Genomic DNA, 18,135 nt, shown 5'->3' on the forward strand with positions numbered 1-18,135 from the left:
TGTGGGTCACAAGTCCTGCAGGTGTTGCTTATCAGATATTTACAAATATGATTCATAACAGTAGCAAATTTCAGTTATGAAGTAGTAACAAAATGATTTGATAGTCGGGGTGTACTGACTGGTTTTGTGTGTCAACTTGACACAAGCTGGAATTATCACAGAGAAAGGAGCTTCAGTTGAAGAAGTGCCTCCATGAGATCCAGCTGTGGGACATTTTCTCAATTAGTGATCAAGTGGGGAAGGCTCATTGTGGGTGGTGCCATCCCTGGGCTGCTAGTCTTGGGTTCTATAAGAGAGCAAGCTAAGCAAGCCAGGGGAAGCAAGCCAGTAAGGAACATCCCTCCATGGCCTCTGCATCAGCTCCTGCTTCCTGGCCTGCTTAAGTTCTGGTCCAGACTTCCTTTGGTGATGAACAGCAACATGAAGTGTTGGCTGAATAAACCCTTTCCTCCCCATCCTGTTCTTGGTCATGTTCTTTGTGCAGGAATAGAAACCCTGACTAAGACAGCATGCAAACTTTATTTTGCATAAGTTATAAACTTGAAAAAGCAGAAATCTGAATAAAGTAACTATTAAGAAAAAAAAACTTTAAGAATTCATCAAAAATCTGCCACCAAATGTCCTGGGCCAGGGAAGAGTTGCAAAGAGGGCTCATCAGCTGACAGTACTTGCTGCATAGTTAAGGGGACCAGAGTTTGTATCCCAGCACCCACATCACAAGCCAAGTGCCCGGCACATGGCTATAGCAATGGCTCTGAGCTAGGCAGAGGAAGGAATTGGGGCTTGCTGGTTTCAAACCTTGCTGAGAAAACCAAGCTCCAAGTTGGAAAAAGACCTTACCAAAAGAAACTAGGCAGAAAGTGATAAAGAAGAGCACCCACCTTCTTTTTCTGGGCCAGCCTGGTATACAGAGCAAGCACCACACCTTAAAACAAACACAACAAACAGCCGGCAGTGTTGACACATGCTTTTAGTCTCAGCATTCAGGAGGCAGAGGCAGGAGAATCTCTATGAGTTCAAGGCCAGCCTAGATGAGTTCCAGGATTATGTAAGACCACATTTCAAAATTAGATAGATAGATAGATAGATAGATAGATAGATAGATAGATAGATATTGAGAGTGACCTTGTTTGAACATTAACTGCTTTAAGTGTTTGCTGGCATAAAGACTTTGCCTCTATGAGAAAATACTAGCCCCACTAAGTACAATAGACATAGATCCTAAAGTCAGCAGAGAACAAATAGCTATAAATCTTGAGGATAGGTGCCTAGTAACCCATTCTGTTCTGATCTTCCTGCTGACCTATTTACCCGGTCAATATCCTGTTCCTGGGAACAGGTGCATTACCCAGAAACAAAGTGACCCCCTTCCTGCTCCTATGAGTATATAACCTGTGTGGGAAAAATAAAAATTTGTCAGCTTGAACAGGACCTCTTGTCTTGCTGTCCGTTCTTTGTGTTTCTTGTCCCCCATTCTCTTCCAGGTGGCTGCTCAAGTCTCTGTTCGACTGTCCTGCTGGTCGGGACAGATAGATAGATAGATAGATAGATAGATAGATAGATAGATAGATAGAATTAAATAACCCAGTAAGTTTTGCCTCTATGATAGAATGTCAGGAATGGTAGCGCACACCTTACTTATAACCTCAGCACTCAGAGACAGTGGTAAGAGAGTCGTAAGTTAGAAGCCAGCTATGTTACATAGTGAGAATGTGCTGATTGATGTTGATTGTCAAGTTGGCAGAACCCAGAGTCGCCTGGGAAGTGAGCTTCCAGGCATGCCTTTGAGGGATTATCTTAACTGCTTTAATTGAGACGTGAAGACCTACCCACTGTGGTTGGTGGTTCCATTTCCTGAGTGAGATCCTGAACTATATCACTGGGAGACATTTGAACAGAAATGCTGAGCAGTGGTACCCACTGACCACTCTATTTCCTCGCTGAGAGTATCACATTACCGTCTTCGTCAAGTGCCTGCTTCTTTGACGTCCCCACTGTAACAGGCTGTATTCTGGCACTGTGAGTCAAAGTATATCCTCCTCCCATAAGCATTTGTTGGGGCATTTTAACACAGCAACAGTGTTCAGGATTGGGTTTATTGCTTCTATTACGTTAATTGTGTTGCCAAAAAATTCCTTAGAATCCAACATGTAAGACGCTGGAGGTCCCTGCCTCCAGTTGGTTATAATTGGTAAGTAAAGTTGCCTGTGGCTAATAGCTGGTCAGAGACACAGAGGCAGGACTTTAGTTTTCCAGGGTAAGGAAACCAAGACCTAAAAAGGGAAGTAGACACAATAAAGAAAACCCAAGGTGAGGCAATGCTGGAGATAGAAACCCTAGGAAAGAAATCTGGAACCAAAGATGCGAGCATCATCAACAGAATACAAGAGATGGAAGAGAGAATCTCAGGTGCAGAAGATTCCATAGAGATCATTCCATAGAGAACATCGGCACAACAATCAAAGAAAATACAAAATGCAAAAAGATCCTAACTCAAAACATCCAGGAAATCCAGGACACAATGAAAAGACCAAACCTACAGATAATAGGAGTAGATGAGAATGAAGATTTTCAACTTAGAGGGCCAGCAAATATCTTCAACAAAATTATAGAAGAAAAATTCCCAAACCTAAAGAAAGACATGCCCATGAACATACAAGAAGCCTACATAACTCCAAATAGACTGGACCAGAAAAGAAATTCCTCCCGACACAAAATAATCAGAACAACAAATGCACTAAATAAAGATAGAATATTAAAAGCAGTAAGGGAAAAAGGTCAAGTAACATATAAAGGCAGGCCTATAAGAATTACACCAAACTTTTCACCAGAGACTATGAAAGCCAGAAAACCTAGACAGATGTTATACAGACACTAAGAGAACACAAATGCCAGCCCAGGCTACTATACCCAGCCAAACTCTCAATTACCATAGATGGAGAAAACAAAGTATTCCACAACAAAACCAAATTCACACATTATCTTTTCATGAATCCAGCCCTTCAAAGGATAATAACAGAAAAAAAAAAACAATACAAGGATGGAAACCACGCCCTAGAAAAAGCAAGAAAGTAATCCTTCAACAAACCAAAAAGAAGACAGCCACAAGAACAGAATGCCAACTCTAACAACAAAAATAATAGGAACCAACAATTACTTTTCCTTAGTATCTCTTAATATCAATGGACTCAATTCCCCAATAAAAAGACATAGACAAACAGACTGGCTACACAAACAGGACCCAACATTCTGCTGCTTACAGGAAACCCATCTCAGGGAAAAAGAAAGACACTACCTCAGAGTGAAAGGCTGGAAAACAATTTTCCAAGCAAATGACCTGAAGAAACAAGCTGGAGTAGCCATTCTAATATCGAATAAAATCGTCTTCCAACCCAAAGTTATCAAAAAAGACAAGAAGGGACACTTCATATTCATCAAAGGTAAAATCCTCCAAGAGGAACTCTCAATTCTGAATATCTATGCTCCAAATGCAAGGGCAGCCACATTCATTAAAGAAACTTTAGTAAAGCTCAAAGCACACATTGCACCTCACACAATAATAGTGGGAGACTTCAACACACCACTTTCATCAATGGACAAATTGTGGAAACAGAAACTAAACAGGGACACAGTGAAACTAACAGAAGTTATGAAACAAATGAACTTAACAGATATCTACAGAACATTTTATCTTAAAACAAAAGGATATACCTTCTTCTCAGCACCTCATGGTACCTTCTCCAAAATTGACCATATAATTGGTCACAAAACAGGCCTCAACAGATACAAAAATATTGAAATTGTCCCATGCATCCTATCAGACCACCATGGACTAAGGCTGATCTTCAATAACAACATAAATAATGGAAAGCCAACATTCATGTGGAAAATGAACAACACTCTTCTCAAAGATACACTGGTCAAGGAAGGAATAAAGAAAGAAATTAAAGACTTTTAAGAGTTTAATGAAAATGAAGCCACAACATACCCAAACTTATGGGACACAATGAAAGCATTTCTAAGAGGGAAACTCATAGCTCTGAGTGCCTCCAAAAAGAAACTAGAGAGAGCACACACTAGCAGCTTGACAACACACCTAAAAGCTCTAGAAAAAAAGGAAGCAAATTCACCCAAGAGGAGTAGACTGCAGGAAATAATCAAACTCAGGGGCGAAATCAACCAAGTGGAAACAAGAAGAACTATTCAAAGAATCAACCAAACGAGGAGTTGGTTCTTTGAAAAAAATCAACAAGATAGATAAACCCTTAGCCAGACTCACTAGAGGGCACAGGGAAAGCATCCTAATTAACAAAATCAGAAATGAAAAGGGAGACATAACAATATATCCTGAAGAAATCCAAAACACCATCAGATCCTTCTACAAAAGGCTATACTCAACAAAACTGGAAAACCTGGATGAAATGGACAAATTTCTAGACAGATACCAGGTACCAAAGTTAAATCAGGATCAAGTTAACGATCTAAACAGTCCCATATCCCCTAAAGAAATAGAAGCAGTCATTAATAGTCTCCCAACCAAAAAGAGCCCAGGACCAGATGGGTTTAGTGCAGAGTTCTATCAGACCTTCAAAGAAGATCTAATTCCAATTCTGCACAAACTATTCCACAAAATAGAAGTAGAAGGTACTCTACCCAACTCATTCTATGAAACCACAATTACTCTGATACCTAAACCACAGAAAGATCCAACAAAGATAGAGAACTTCAGACCAATTTCCCTTATGAATATCGATGCAAAAATCCTCAATAAAATTCTCGCTGACCAAATCCAAGAACACATTAAAACAATCATCCATCCTGACCAAGTAGGTTTTATTCCAGGGATGCAGGGATGGTTTAATATACGGAAATCCATCAACGTAATCCATTATATAAACAAACTCAAAGACAAAAACCACATGATCATCTCCTTAGACGGGGAGAAAGCATTTGACAAAATCCAACACCCATTCATGATAAAAGTCTTGGAAAGATCAGGAATTCAAGGCCCATACCTAAACATGATAAAAGCAATCTAGAGCAAACCAGTAGCCAACATCAAAGTAAATGGTGAGAAGCTGGAAGCAATCCCACTAAAATCAGGGACTAGACAAGGCTGCCCACTTTCTCCCTTCCTATTCAACATTGTACTTGAAGTCCTAGCCAGAGCAATTCGACAACAAAAGGAGATCAAGGGGATACAAATTGGAAAGGAATAAGTCAAAATATCACTTTTTGCAGATGATCTGATAGTATATATAAGTGACCATTAAAATTCTACCAGAGAACACCTAAACCTGATAAACAGCTCCCGTGAAGTAGCTGGATATAAAATTAACTCAAACAAGTCAATGGCCTTTCTCTACACAAAGAATAAACAGGCTGAGAAAGAAATTAGGGAAACAACACCCTTCTCAATAGTCACAAATAATATAAAATACCTTGTCGTGACTCTAACTAAGGAAGTGAAAGATCTGTATGATAAGAACTTCAAGTCTCTGAAGAAAGAAATTAAAGATCTCAGAAGATGGAAAGATCTCCCATGCCCATGGATTGGCAGGATCAACATTGTAAAAATGGCTATCTTGCCAAAAGCAATCTACAGATTCAATGCAATCCCCATCAAAATTCCAACTCAGTTCTTCAACGAATTAGAAAGAGCAATCTGCAAATTCATCTGGAATAACAAATACCTAGGATAGCAAAAACTCTTCTCAAGGATCAAAGAACCTCTGGGGGATTCAACATGCCTGACCTCAAGCTGTACTACAGACCAATTGTGATTAAAAAAAAAACAAACAAGCTGGGCGTGGTGGCGCACGCCTTTAATCCCAGCACTCGGGAGGCAGAGGCAGGCGGATTTCTGAGTTCGAGGCCAGCCTGGGCTACAGAGTGAGTTCCAGGACAGCCACGACTACACAGAGAAACCCTGTCTCGAAAAAACCAAAATAAATAAATAAATAAATAAATAAATAAAAGGTAGCTAAAAAATAAAATAAAATAAAATAAAAAAAAACAAACAAAAAAACAAACAAACAAACAAAAACAAAACTGCATGGTACTGGTATAGAGACAGACAAGTAGACCAATGGAATAGAATTGAAGACCCAGAAATGAACCCACACACCTATGGTCACTTGATCTTCGACAAGGGAGCTAAAAACATCCAGTGGAAAAAAGACAGCATTTTCAAAAAATGGTGCTGGCACAACTGGTGGTTATCATGTAGAAGAATGCGAATTGATCCATTCCTATCTCCTTGAACTAAGGTCAAATCTAAGTGGATTGAGGAGCTCCACATAAAACCAGAGACGCTGAAACTTATAGAGGAGAAAGTGGGGAAAAGCCTCAAAGATATGGGCATAGGGGAAAAATTCCTGAATAGAACAGCAATGGCTTGTGCTGTAAGATTGAGAATTGACAAATGGGACCGCATAAAACTGCAAAGCTTCTGTAAGGCAAAAGACACCATCAATAAGACAAAAAGGCCACCAACAGATTGGGAAAGGATCTTTACCTATCCTAAATCGGATAGGGGACTAATATCCAATATATATAAAGAACTCAAGAAGGTGGACTCCAGAAAATCAAATAACCCCATTAAAAAATGGAGCTCAGAGCTAAAAAGAGAATTCTCACCTGAGGAATACCGAATGGCTGAGAAGCACCTGAAAAAATGTTCAGCATCCTTAATCATCAGGGAAATGCAAATCAAAACAACCCTGAGATTCCATCTCACACCAGTCAGAATGGCTAAGATCAAAAATTCAAGTGACAGCTGATGCTGGCAAGGATGTGGAGAAAGAGGAACACTCCTCCATTGTTGGTGGGATTGCAAGCTTGTACAACCACTCTGGAAATCAGTCTGGCGGTTCCTCAGAAAATTGGACATAGTACTACCGGAGGATCCCGCAATACCTCTCCTGGGCATATATCCAGAAAACGTTCCAACTGGTAAAAAAGACACATGCTCCACTATGTTCATAGCAGCCTTATTTATAATAGCCAGAAGCTGGAAAGAACCCAGATGCCCCTCAACAGAGGAATGGATACAAAAAAAATGTGGTACATTTACACAATGGAGTACTACTCAGCTATTAAAATGAATGAATTTATGAAATTCCTAGGCAAATGGTTGGACCTGGAGGGCATCATCCTGAGTGAGGTAATTCAATCACAAAAGAACTCAAACGATATGTACTCACTGTTAAGTGGATATTAGTCCAGAAAGTTAGAATACCCAAGATATAAGATACAATTTGCGAAACATATGAAACTCAAGAAGAACGAAGACCAAAGTGTGGACACTTTGCCCCTTCTTAGAATTGGGAACAAAACACCCATGGAAGGAGTTACAGAGACACAGTTTGGAGCTGAGACAAAAGGATGGACCATCCAAGACTGCCATATCCAGGGATCCATCCCATAATCAGCCTCCAAACGCTGACACCTTTGCATACACTCGCAAGAGTTTGCTGAAATGACCCTGACATAGCTGTCTCTTGTGAGACTATGCTGGGGCCTAGCAAACACAGAAGTGGATGCTCACAGTCAGCTATTGGATGGATCACAGGGCCCCCAATGGAGGAGCTAGAGAAAGTACCCAAGGAGCTAAAGGGATCTGCAACCCTATAGGTGGAACAACAATATAAACTAACAAGTACCCCGGAGCTCTTGACTCTAGCTGTATATGTATCAAAAGATGGCATAGTTGGCCATCACTGGAAAGAGAGGCCCATTGGTCATGCAAACTTTATATGCCCCAGTACAGGGGAACGACAGGGCCAAAAAGTGGGAGTGGGTAGGTAGGGGAGTAGGGGGGAGGGTATGGGGGACTTTTGGGATAGTATTGGAAATGTAAATGAGGAAAATACCTAATTAAAAATATTTAAAAAATAAAAAAAAAGAAGACAAGGTAGCAGCGAAGGGCCTTATCCCTGATGACTGGAGTCAAACACATCCCTGAACATGGTGGCCCTCTGCTCAGGTGGAGAGCCCTGCATTCCTGAGGACTTTGCTGGCAGAGAAGAAGTAATGATGAGGTTATAGTTTGAAAATGTTAATTCTGTTCATAGAATATAGAATGTTACTTTGCATATTATAGAATATTACAAGGAGAAGTACCTGCCTTAAGAAACAAGAAAACTGCGGTTTATAGAGAAAGAATTTTCTATTTTGATCCATGTACTTTAAATTTTTGGAGTATACTGCAGTGTAGCAAATATTTTGTTGTGATGGTATAAATGATACTGTTATTATCTTGGATTAAGAATGGCTAGAGGAGTTGAAAGATGTGTGTGAGAAAACATCTTTGTTTATAGAAAATTAAACATGAAAATTACATTTCAAAAAAAAGCAAGAGTTCATAAAATTTACAGTTAACATAACTACCTCACTAGAAAATCTCACTAGAAAACTCTACACATTATTATCACTCAATAAGAAATGTAATTTAAGAAAAAAAACAACTATTAATCCAAACACTGCAGAAGCAGAGGCACACAGTTGTCTGAGTTCAAGAACAACCTTGTTCCAGGACAGCCTGGGCCACACAGAGAAACCCTGTCTCAAAACAAAACAAAAAGTAAGCCAGCCTCTTCTAAGACATGTACGAAATATAAAGTGAGAAAACCACGAAACTTTGCCAACGGGTATCATAGGTACAGAAAAGATCTGAAAAAGGCATCTGCAATTCTCAACAGGAATATTCAAACGAATCTATGGAGTGGTAAATTCTAGATCTCCATTCTTCAATCTAGAATTTACTAGAATAATCCTAGCTGCTCAGGAGACGCAGGTGAGACAATTGATTGTTTCTATCACTTTGAGAATCATCTGAGCAACATAGCAAAACCCAGTCTCAAAATATTTGTGTTGTTGTTTCCAGTCAAATTCAGTTTTGACTAATATTCAGCTGAAAGCAAGAAAATGTGGGGAAAGTGGGAAGATAGAGCCTGGCCTTAATCTTTTTATTCATTTAAACGTATTACAGAGCTACTGTCAAAGTTTGACATTGAACTCAGAGCAAACAAATTGATTGGTAGAATAGAACAGAATCCATGGTATTGCTTTTTCTACTAGAAAGAAGGGTTAGGCATGGCTCTACCTTCCACACAAGTAGAAATCATGAGCAATGGTTTTGGAGTTTCTTTAATTTATTGTTGATTGGGTTTTGCTTTGCTCTGCTCTGCTCTGCTCTGCTCTGCTCTGCTCTGCTCTGCTCTGCTCTGCTCTGCTCTGCTCTGCTCTGCTCTGCTCTGCTTTTGAGATGAAGTCTCTCTGTGTTGCCCAGGCTGATTTCAAGCTTCTGGACTCCAGTGGTCCTCCTTTCTTAGCCTCCCTGTAGCTAGAACTACAGACCTATGTGAACACGTCCAGCTAAGAAGCTGAAGCATTCAAAACGTTGAATTTTCACTTTTCCTGCGTGCTAGTGACTTGATTGAAATTAGGTGACAAAAAGAAAATTGAACTCACATCAACCTGAGCTAGATCTTTTTGTGTTTTGAAGCAGTGTCTCCTTATGTAGTCCTGTCTGTCCAGGAGCTCCTAGTAAGCCTCTTGTTTCTGCCTTCTGAGGCCTGACATTACAGATGCAGGCCACAAATCCCGCTGGAGCTAGGTTACAGTTAAATTCAGAAAAGTTAATTTCTGCACGTAAATGAGGTGCATCTAGACTTTATAGAAATGAAGCAACCAGGAGCACCTTCCAAAGGCCCTAGAGGAATCCTGTGTCTGAAGCAAAGATACCAGTCTGAAGGCTTCAATTTGAACAACATTGTTTTGAGCAGCTCTTACAAGAGTTAAGAATAAATCTTCAGGGTAACATAAAAAAAAAATGTCCTGAACCACTGACCTAGTATGAAAATGTATTCAGATGTGCCCATGCAGATGGGGCAGACGCAGCCACAGCGTTGTTCTAATGACAGACGGAAGCCTTACAATGGGTATTTAAAAGCAAAACTGGATGGTCTTTAAAAATTAGGCAGCTGGGGGCTGGTGAGATGGCTCAGTGGGTAAGAGCACCCGACTGCTCTTCCGAAGGTCCAGAGTTCAAATCCCAGCAACCACATGGTGGCTCACAACCATCCGTAACGAGATCTGGTGCCCTCTTCTGGAGTGTCTGAGGACAGTGTACTTACATATAATAAATAAATAAATCTTTAAAAAAAAAATCTTTAAAATAAAAAAAAAAAATTAGGCAGCAAGCCGGGTGTGGTGGCGCATGCCTTTAAACCCAGCACTCAGGAGGCAGAGGCAGACGGATTTCTGAGTTCGAGACCATCCTGGTCTACAAAGTGAGTTCAAGGACAGCCAGAGCTATACAGAGAAACCTTGTCTCGAAAAACCAAAAAAAATTAGGCAGCAAATCATCTCACGTTAAATCTTGCTATTCAGTCTTCAGACCCAGGGCTCACGTTGGAAGAAACTAATGGGAAAATTAAAAGGGGTCATTCAGAAGGCACTGAGAAAAAACACCGCGTTCACGGTGGAAAACTATCTTAAATCGTCTTAAAGTTCAATGTCCTCACTTAAGAAAACCGAGGTGGAAGAAGTCAAGGAAACAGGAGTTAACAGATACAATAAATATGAGTGATGTTTAATTAATCAGGATATTTGGGGGCAAATAAAAGGTAGCCTCAAACCAACTCGGCAAGTAATAGATGCAAAAGCTAATTGTAAGGGGAGGAATTTAGCTCATAGCAAAGGCATGCAGGCTACGATGCAGGCCCCAGTAAATGAATCTACATAGGCCAACAATATTGCCGGAGTTTTCTCCCATCTCTCAGATGGATCTGCTTTCTACCATGTTGCCTTTGTTTTCCTTCACTGAAACAGGATGGTGACAGGGCTGCAGCAACACGTATGACATTGAACTTAGCAGCCCAGTGCAGCAAAGACCTTTCTTCCTAGCAAATTCCAAGGAGAAGGATCTGATTGTCCCAACGTGGGTCCTTGTCTTAGTCTGGGTTTCCATTGCTGTGAACAGACATCATGACCAAGGCAAGTCTCATAAGGAACAACACGTAATTAGGGCTGGCCTTCAGGTTCTGGAGTTCAGGCCATTACTGTCAAGGCGGGAGCATGGCAGTGTCGAGGCAGACATGGGCTGGAGGAGCCAAAGCTTCTACATCTTCATCCAAAGGCAGGAAGGAGAAGAGTGAATTCAGGCAGCTAGGAGGAGGGACTCCAAGCCCACCCTAACAGTGACATATTTCCTCCAACAAGGCCACACCTACTCCAACAAGGTCACACCTTCTAATAGTGCTACTCCCTAGGCCAAGCATATTCTAACCATCACATTCTACTCCCTGGCCCCTATAGGCTTGTTCAAACACATGAGTCTATAGGGGCGACACCTAAACATAGAATGATGCAAAATACATTTTAGTCCAACTTCAAAAGTCCCAACAGTCTATAGCAGTCTCAACAATGTTAAAAGTCCAACGTTCAAAGTCTCTTCTGGGATTCATCCAATTGCTTAACTGTAATCCCTTTTGTAGTCAAAATCAAAAAAGCAGACCACATACCTGCAACATCATAGGATATACACTACCATTTGAAAATGACATAATGCGTCCTGACAAAAGCAAGACAATAAAAAAGGTTGCTGGACAAACTCCAAAATCTGCACACATCCACACCTGATGTCCAACTCCTTTCATCTTTGCTAACTGCAGCACAATTCTTCTCTTGGGCGGGCTGGTCTACTCTGTTAGCAACTTTCCTCAGCAGGTGTCCAATGGCTCTGGCATCTCAAACATCTTGGGGGTCTTCAAATCAACTTCTACTTTGCCGTTTCTTGTTTCAGATCCAGACATAATCTGGGCTTCTCAAAAGGGCTTGGATCACTTTTCCAGCGCTGCCCTCTGTAGCACTCTAGCTCAGGTTGACTCCACTCCACTGCTGCTGCTGTTCTTGGTGATCATCCCACGGTACTGGCATCTCCAATACACTGGGATCTTCCACTTGCAACTAGGATTCACCCTCTCATAGGCTCCCTTCATGGTGCCAAGCTTCACCCTCTTTCCATGACCCCTTCAGTCCTGGGCAACTGCAACTCAAGTTGCACCTTCACCAATAGCCTTCCATGACCTTTCACAGTGCCAAGCCTCAGTTGCTCTCATGACCCCTTCATGCCTTCAAAGCCAGTACCACTGGGGTAATTCTTACACATTACCAAGTCCAGCTACCAGCATGTGGTACATCCTTTGTGCTTTCAGAAAATACTTCCCAGAAATCTCACCTCAGTGATTTCAGTCTCTTTTTTTTTCCCCTTTTATTTACAATCCAGCCAATGTCCCCCTCCCATTCCTCCTTCCCACAGTTCCTCATCCCATTCATCTTCCCTCCCTGTACCCGAGAGGATGCTCCCCCACTACCAAGCCTCCACTCCCTGGGGTCTCAAGTCTCTCCAGGATTGGGCATATCTTCTCCCACTGAGGGCAGACCAAGAAGTCCTCTGCTGTATATGTGTCAGGGGCCTCAGACCAGCTTGTATATGCTGCATGGTTGGTGGTTCAGTGTCTGGGAGCTCCCAGGGGTCCAGGTGAGTTGCGACTGCTGATCTTCCTACGAGGGTCACCCTCCTCCTCAGCTTCTTCAGTCCTTCCTCTAATTCAACCAAAGGAGTCCCTGACTCCAGTCCAATGGTTGGATGTCTGTGTCTGTCTCAGTCAGATGATGGTTGGGCCTCTCAGAAGACAGCCATGCTAGGCTCCTGCCTGTAAACACATCATAGCATCAGTAATAGTGTCCTTGTTTCTTGTGTGACCCCAGCAGTTAGCTGCCAGTGTGACTATGAACCCAGCAATCACATGTCCTTATCAGCTTCCCACTGGTAAAAAGAAAAGTTTCCACTTGAGTTTCTCCTCTCCCACATTTAATTTTGGTTACTATAATTTATTCCCCTTCTATATGGCATATGTGGTAATAATTATAGCAGTAACTATTTTATTTTTTTAACATTATACAAAACTTGAAGTGATTTACACACTACCAGTACGGTACTATAACATTCTATTTTTACTGTTTTTCAGTTTTATTTTGTTTTTAAGGTCTTATTTTTAAATTAATGTATGTTGGTGGTGGGGAAGAGTGCTTTGTGAGTGCAATGCCCTTGGGATCCAGAAGGGGGTGCTGGATGCTCTAGAGGATATAGGTGATTGTGAGACACTTGGCATGGATGCTGGGAGCCCAGCTCAGGTCTTCTACAAAAGCAGTGTGGCCTCTTAATCATTTAACTACTTTTTTTTTTTTAATATGGAGTGTCTCTATGTAGCCCTGGCCCATCTAGAACTTGCTATGTAGACCAATCTGGCCTTGAACACACAGAGATCAACTTGTCTCTGCCTGTCTAAGTGCTAGGATTAAAGCCCTGTGTCCCTAGCCTCCCTCCCACGGTATCATGCTATCATGAATTTGCTTTCATGTTGGAGTGTCCTTCCATTTCACTTTGAAGAACTTCCTTATCCCCTATGAGGCTGGTCTCATGATGATAAGAAGTCCCAGGTTGGTTTAGAAAGGCCCTTCCCTCTCTCTCTGGTTTCTGGAGCACAGGCTTTGCTGGGAATGCTGTTCCAAGCAGGCAGTCCCTTTTCTTCCACACTTTACATCCACCACTTCACATTCCTGGCCTACAATGCCATGCTGAGCATCCTGGTGAGTGTGTCATAGCACCGTCCCCATGTGTGATAGTCACAGCACCCCCCCCCCCCGTGGGTGATAGCCACAGCACTGGCCCCATGTGTGATAGCCTAAGTTCCTCTTGCTGTTTGCAAAATTCTGGGTTTGATTTTAGAGAGTTTGACTATTGGGTGTTTGGGTGAGTTCTATATTTTCTTTAGTTAAGAAACATTTGGGACTTGAGAGATCCGAATGGTAGAGATCTGAAGTCAGGTGCCCGGGCTCACACAGCCAAAGTACTTTACTGTTCAAGCCGTTGCTCTGGCCTGTATTTAAAATTTTTTCTGTGTACAAGTATTGATCTCTAATAAGAAAGTATATTTAAATTAAGAACAATCTTTGGAATGATTAGGAGAATAAGGCCTATATATAAAGGCATAGTACTTAATTAAAAGCCACCTTTAAAATATGCAGAGGCAGTCATTCTTAGCTATACAACAAGTTCATAGCTATTCTGGGATCCTGGAGAAATAAATAAATAAAATGGTTCCAAAGGTCTGGACTTAATAAGATAAAATAATAAGTTTAGAAAAATGAAATTAAAATATGCAGAAGACATATTAAAGGCAGAATGTTAACATTTGTTGAAGAGAGCTAAAGGGTATACATGAAACCATTTTCTTTCAACTTTTATATATGCTCAAAAGTTTATTTGGGAGGCTGGGGAGATGACTCACAGGTTAAGAGCACTGTCTGCTCTTCAGAGGTTCTGAGTTCAATCCCCAGCAACCACAAGGTAGCTCATAACCATCTTTAATGAGATCTGGTGCCCTCTTCTGACCTGCAGGCATACATGCAGGCAGGACACTGTATACATAATAAATAAATCTTTTTTAAAAAACAAAACAAAAAGGTATTTTCTTTTTTCTTTCTTTCTTCCTTTCATTTCTTTTTTCGTTTTTTTGAGGCAAGGTTTCTCTGTGTAACCCTGGCTGTCCTGGAACTCACTCTGTAGACCAGGTTGGCCTTGAACTCAGAAATCTGCCTGTCTTTGCCTCCTAAGTGCTGGGACTAAAGGTGTGCACTACCATTGCCTGGCAAAAAGGTTATTTTCAAAACAGGTTTTTTAAAACCCTAAGACAACAGTGAAGCCTCATGCACAGTTTTGTTTTGTTTTAAGACTATGTATTTATTTTATTTATATGAGTACACTGTAGCTGTCTTCAGACACACCAGAAGAGGGCATCAAATTCAATTAAAGATGGTTGCGAGCTACCATGTGGTTTCTGGGGATTGAACTCAGGAGATCTGAAAGAGTTCAATCACTTAATCACTGAGCCATCTCTCCAGTCCTCAAAACAGTTTTGTTTTGTTTTTTAATAGCCACACATAAAACACCAATTTTGTAACAATAAAACCGCTCAGCTCTCTCATCAGCATTCTTCATTGAGTGCAGACCACAGTGCCAATGGTAAAAGCTAAAATGGCTCTGTTCAACCCATAACCTACTGATGTGTATGACCACACATAGTTTATAAAAAAAATCGATCCACTAATAGCACTGATAAAGCTGAGGGATTAATTTCCAATTAAAAGAGATAACAACGCTAACCTGATAATCACAGATTTCTGAACACCAAGCAAAAAAAATCAGAAACAGAATAGCATATGTTCAGGAAATATTCTTGCACAAGGAGCCCCAGAAATTATTTGCATATCATCGTGAATAAGGAAAAGAAATTCTGTCCCTTCACCATTCCTACACTCAGTGTGCAAATGTTACCATATGTGTTGGCTAGCTTTCTGTCAGTGTTACACAAGTAGAGTCATTTGAGAGGAAGGAACCTCAACTGAGAAAAAGCCTCCATAAGATCCAGCAGAAAGGCATTGTCTTGATTAGTGATTGATGTGGAAGGGGCCAGCCTACTGTGGGTGGTGCTACCCCTGGGCTGGTGGTATTGGGTTCTATAAGAAAACAGGCTAAGCAAGCCATGAGGAGCAAGCCAGTAAGCAGCACCCCTCCATAGCTTCTGCTTCAGCTCCTGCCTCCAGGTTCCTTCCTTATTTGAGTTCCTGTCCTAACTTCCTTCAGTGATGAACTGTAATATGGAAGTATAAGCTAAATTAAACCCTTTCCTCTCCAAGTTGCTTTTGGTCATGGTGTTTTCTCAAAGCAATAGTAATTCTAAGATACCCACTGCTTTCTGTATATGATGATTATCATTTTAGTGTCAGGAAATGACTTTCTTGGACATCATGCTCATATCATAGAAATGTTAAATTTTGTTGGGCAGTAATGGTGCGCAGCTTTAATTCCTGCACTCAGAAGGTAGAAGCAGGCAGATCTTTGAGTTCAAAGTCAGCCTGGTCTACAGAGTGAATCCCAGGACAGTCATGGCTCTGCATAGAAACCTTGTCTTGAAAAAACAAATAAAATTAATAATAATAATAATAATAATAATAATTACTATTATTATTATTCACTTACAAGAGTGATATAAAACCTCATTCCTGACTATTTTATTTTATTTTATTTTATTTTTCTGAGACAGGATCTCTCTATGTTGTCCTAGCTCCCTGGGGCTCACTCAGTACATCAGTATGGCCTTGAACTAACAGAGGGCCTCCTGCCTCAGTCTCCTGAGTGCTAGGATTACAGGCATGCACCACCACACGTGACTGCACATTTACTGTTTATTGACAAGTTTAGTTATGAAGGAGGGAGATGTTGTGTTCTAGTGAACACGTGCTCTGTAGAAGAAGACTTGTGTTCTAGTAAAGTGATACCAGCTCACTGCGTGAGACAGGATTTCTCTCAGGGGCACTAAGAACCTGTACCTTAATATAGCAGCGTCAGAAATATGTGACAGACAGGTGGTAGCCCCACCACTGTTTAGTTGAAGACATGATACTTGAAATATTTGCCCAAGTTAGCCAAATAAAGAGCCCAGAGAATTGGTATTCTCTTGTAATGGATTGACTTCTATTTGAAGGTGGCTAATACCATCTGCCTTTTCTTTAAAAATATGTGTAGAAATCTTAGCAAAGAAAGTATGGGTCATTTGAACATATATATATATATATATATATATATATATATATATATATATATATATATATATATATAACTCTATCTATGTTCACAGAATTGAATCAAAAAAGTTTGGACTAATTTTAACTAGTCTAAATGGTTATTTTATCTTGTGAGCATAGCCAGTCTTTTGACATAGTAAAACGAGGTTGAAAATTTTCACAAAGTTTACATTCTAGAACTGAACAGTTAACTTACAGAATATACAAAAAGTAATGCCATTTTAAGTAAATTTATGATTCTGTGTTGAGAATTCCTCATAGCTATCCTTGGCTTCATTCAGTCCATGGGCCAGTCTCTTAGTTACTTTTCTATTGTTGTTATAAGTCACAATGCCCAAAGCAACTAATGAAAGAAAGAGTTTATTGGGGGCTCACAGTTTTGGAGAATTAGACTCTATAATCAGGCTGGAACCATGGCAGCAGGCAGACATGATGTTGGAGCAGTAGCTAAAAGCTCACCATTTGAGACATAGCCACGGGCAGAGAGATACACTGGAATGGTGAAACTTCAAACACTGCTCCCAGTGACACGTTTCCTTCAACAAGGCTGTGCCTCCCAATCCTTCCCAAATAGTTTCACTAGTAAAAGACTGAGTGTTCAAACATATGAGCCTATAAGGCCACTCTCATTCAACCCACCAGTGTGCACACACTGGGAACTAATCTGAATGTCTCCATTTAGATTATAAATTCTCCAAGAGCAAGGACAATATCTTAAGCCCCGTTGTGGCTTGCAGAATGCCCTACAGATTCAACAAAAGATATCATGAACATAGTTGCAACAAAGATGATGCTGATGATAATTTATTGGAATAAAAACACCAGAAATGGCAAAAATCTGCCAACTGAACAGAATTTTGGGAAGATAATAAATTTCTGTATAGCTTCTTGATATTGCCCAAGTAGATTATGTTGTTTGAGTAGTTTAGCAGAGGTTAGAACATTTAATTAACTCAGAAGGAATGAAGATTAATTGAGAAGATTGTATTTTCCCTTCCTAGCTGTTGTCAGTATGGTAAAATGTCCTAAAGCCGACATCCTTGTCACGTGACCATATGAGATCCCATGAAGGCCCTGTGATACAGTTCCTTGGTATTTATGCTTCTTGACTGTGAGGGTTAATGGAAAGGGCTTTCGTTCATTAGAATTAAACGGTACTAGAAATAAAACCTGACCCCATTAGCAAGAAGCATCTCATGTGTTCCGTGTGGCAGTTCCTGCTCTAGGAGGCAGAGGTAGCTGTTCTCACAGAAAACAGGAGAGTGTACCCATATTTCAGTTTTAATTTCAAATGGTCCACAACCCTCTTCCGGTCAGAAAAGCACCTGGGCAGCTGGGGCGCAGGGTCTGCTGACACTCGCCAGCTACCCACAACACCCGCCACAGGATCTTAAGACTTCTGGTGAGTGGAGCACAGCT

The sequence above is a fragment of the Mus caroli genome, unplaced genomic scaffold (genome assembly GCF_978045245.1).
Source record: "Mus caroli unplaced genomic scaffold, Mus_caroli_1 scaffold_15, whole genome shotgun sequence".
In the NCBI taxonomy this organism is placed as follows: domain Eukaryota; kingdom Metazoa; phylum Chordata; class Mammalia; order Rodentia; family Muridae; genus Mus; species Mus caroli.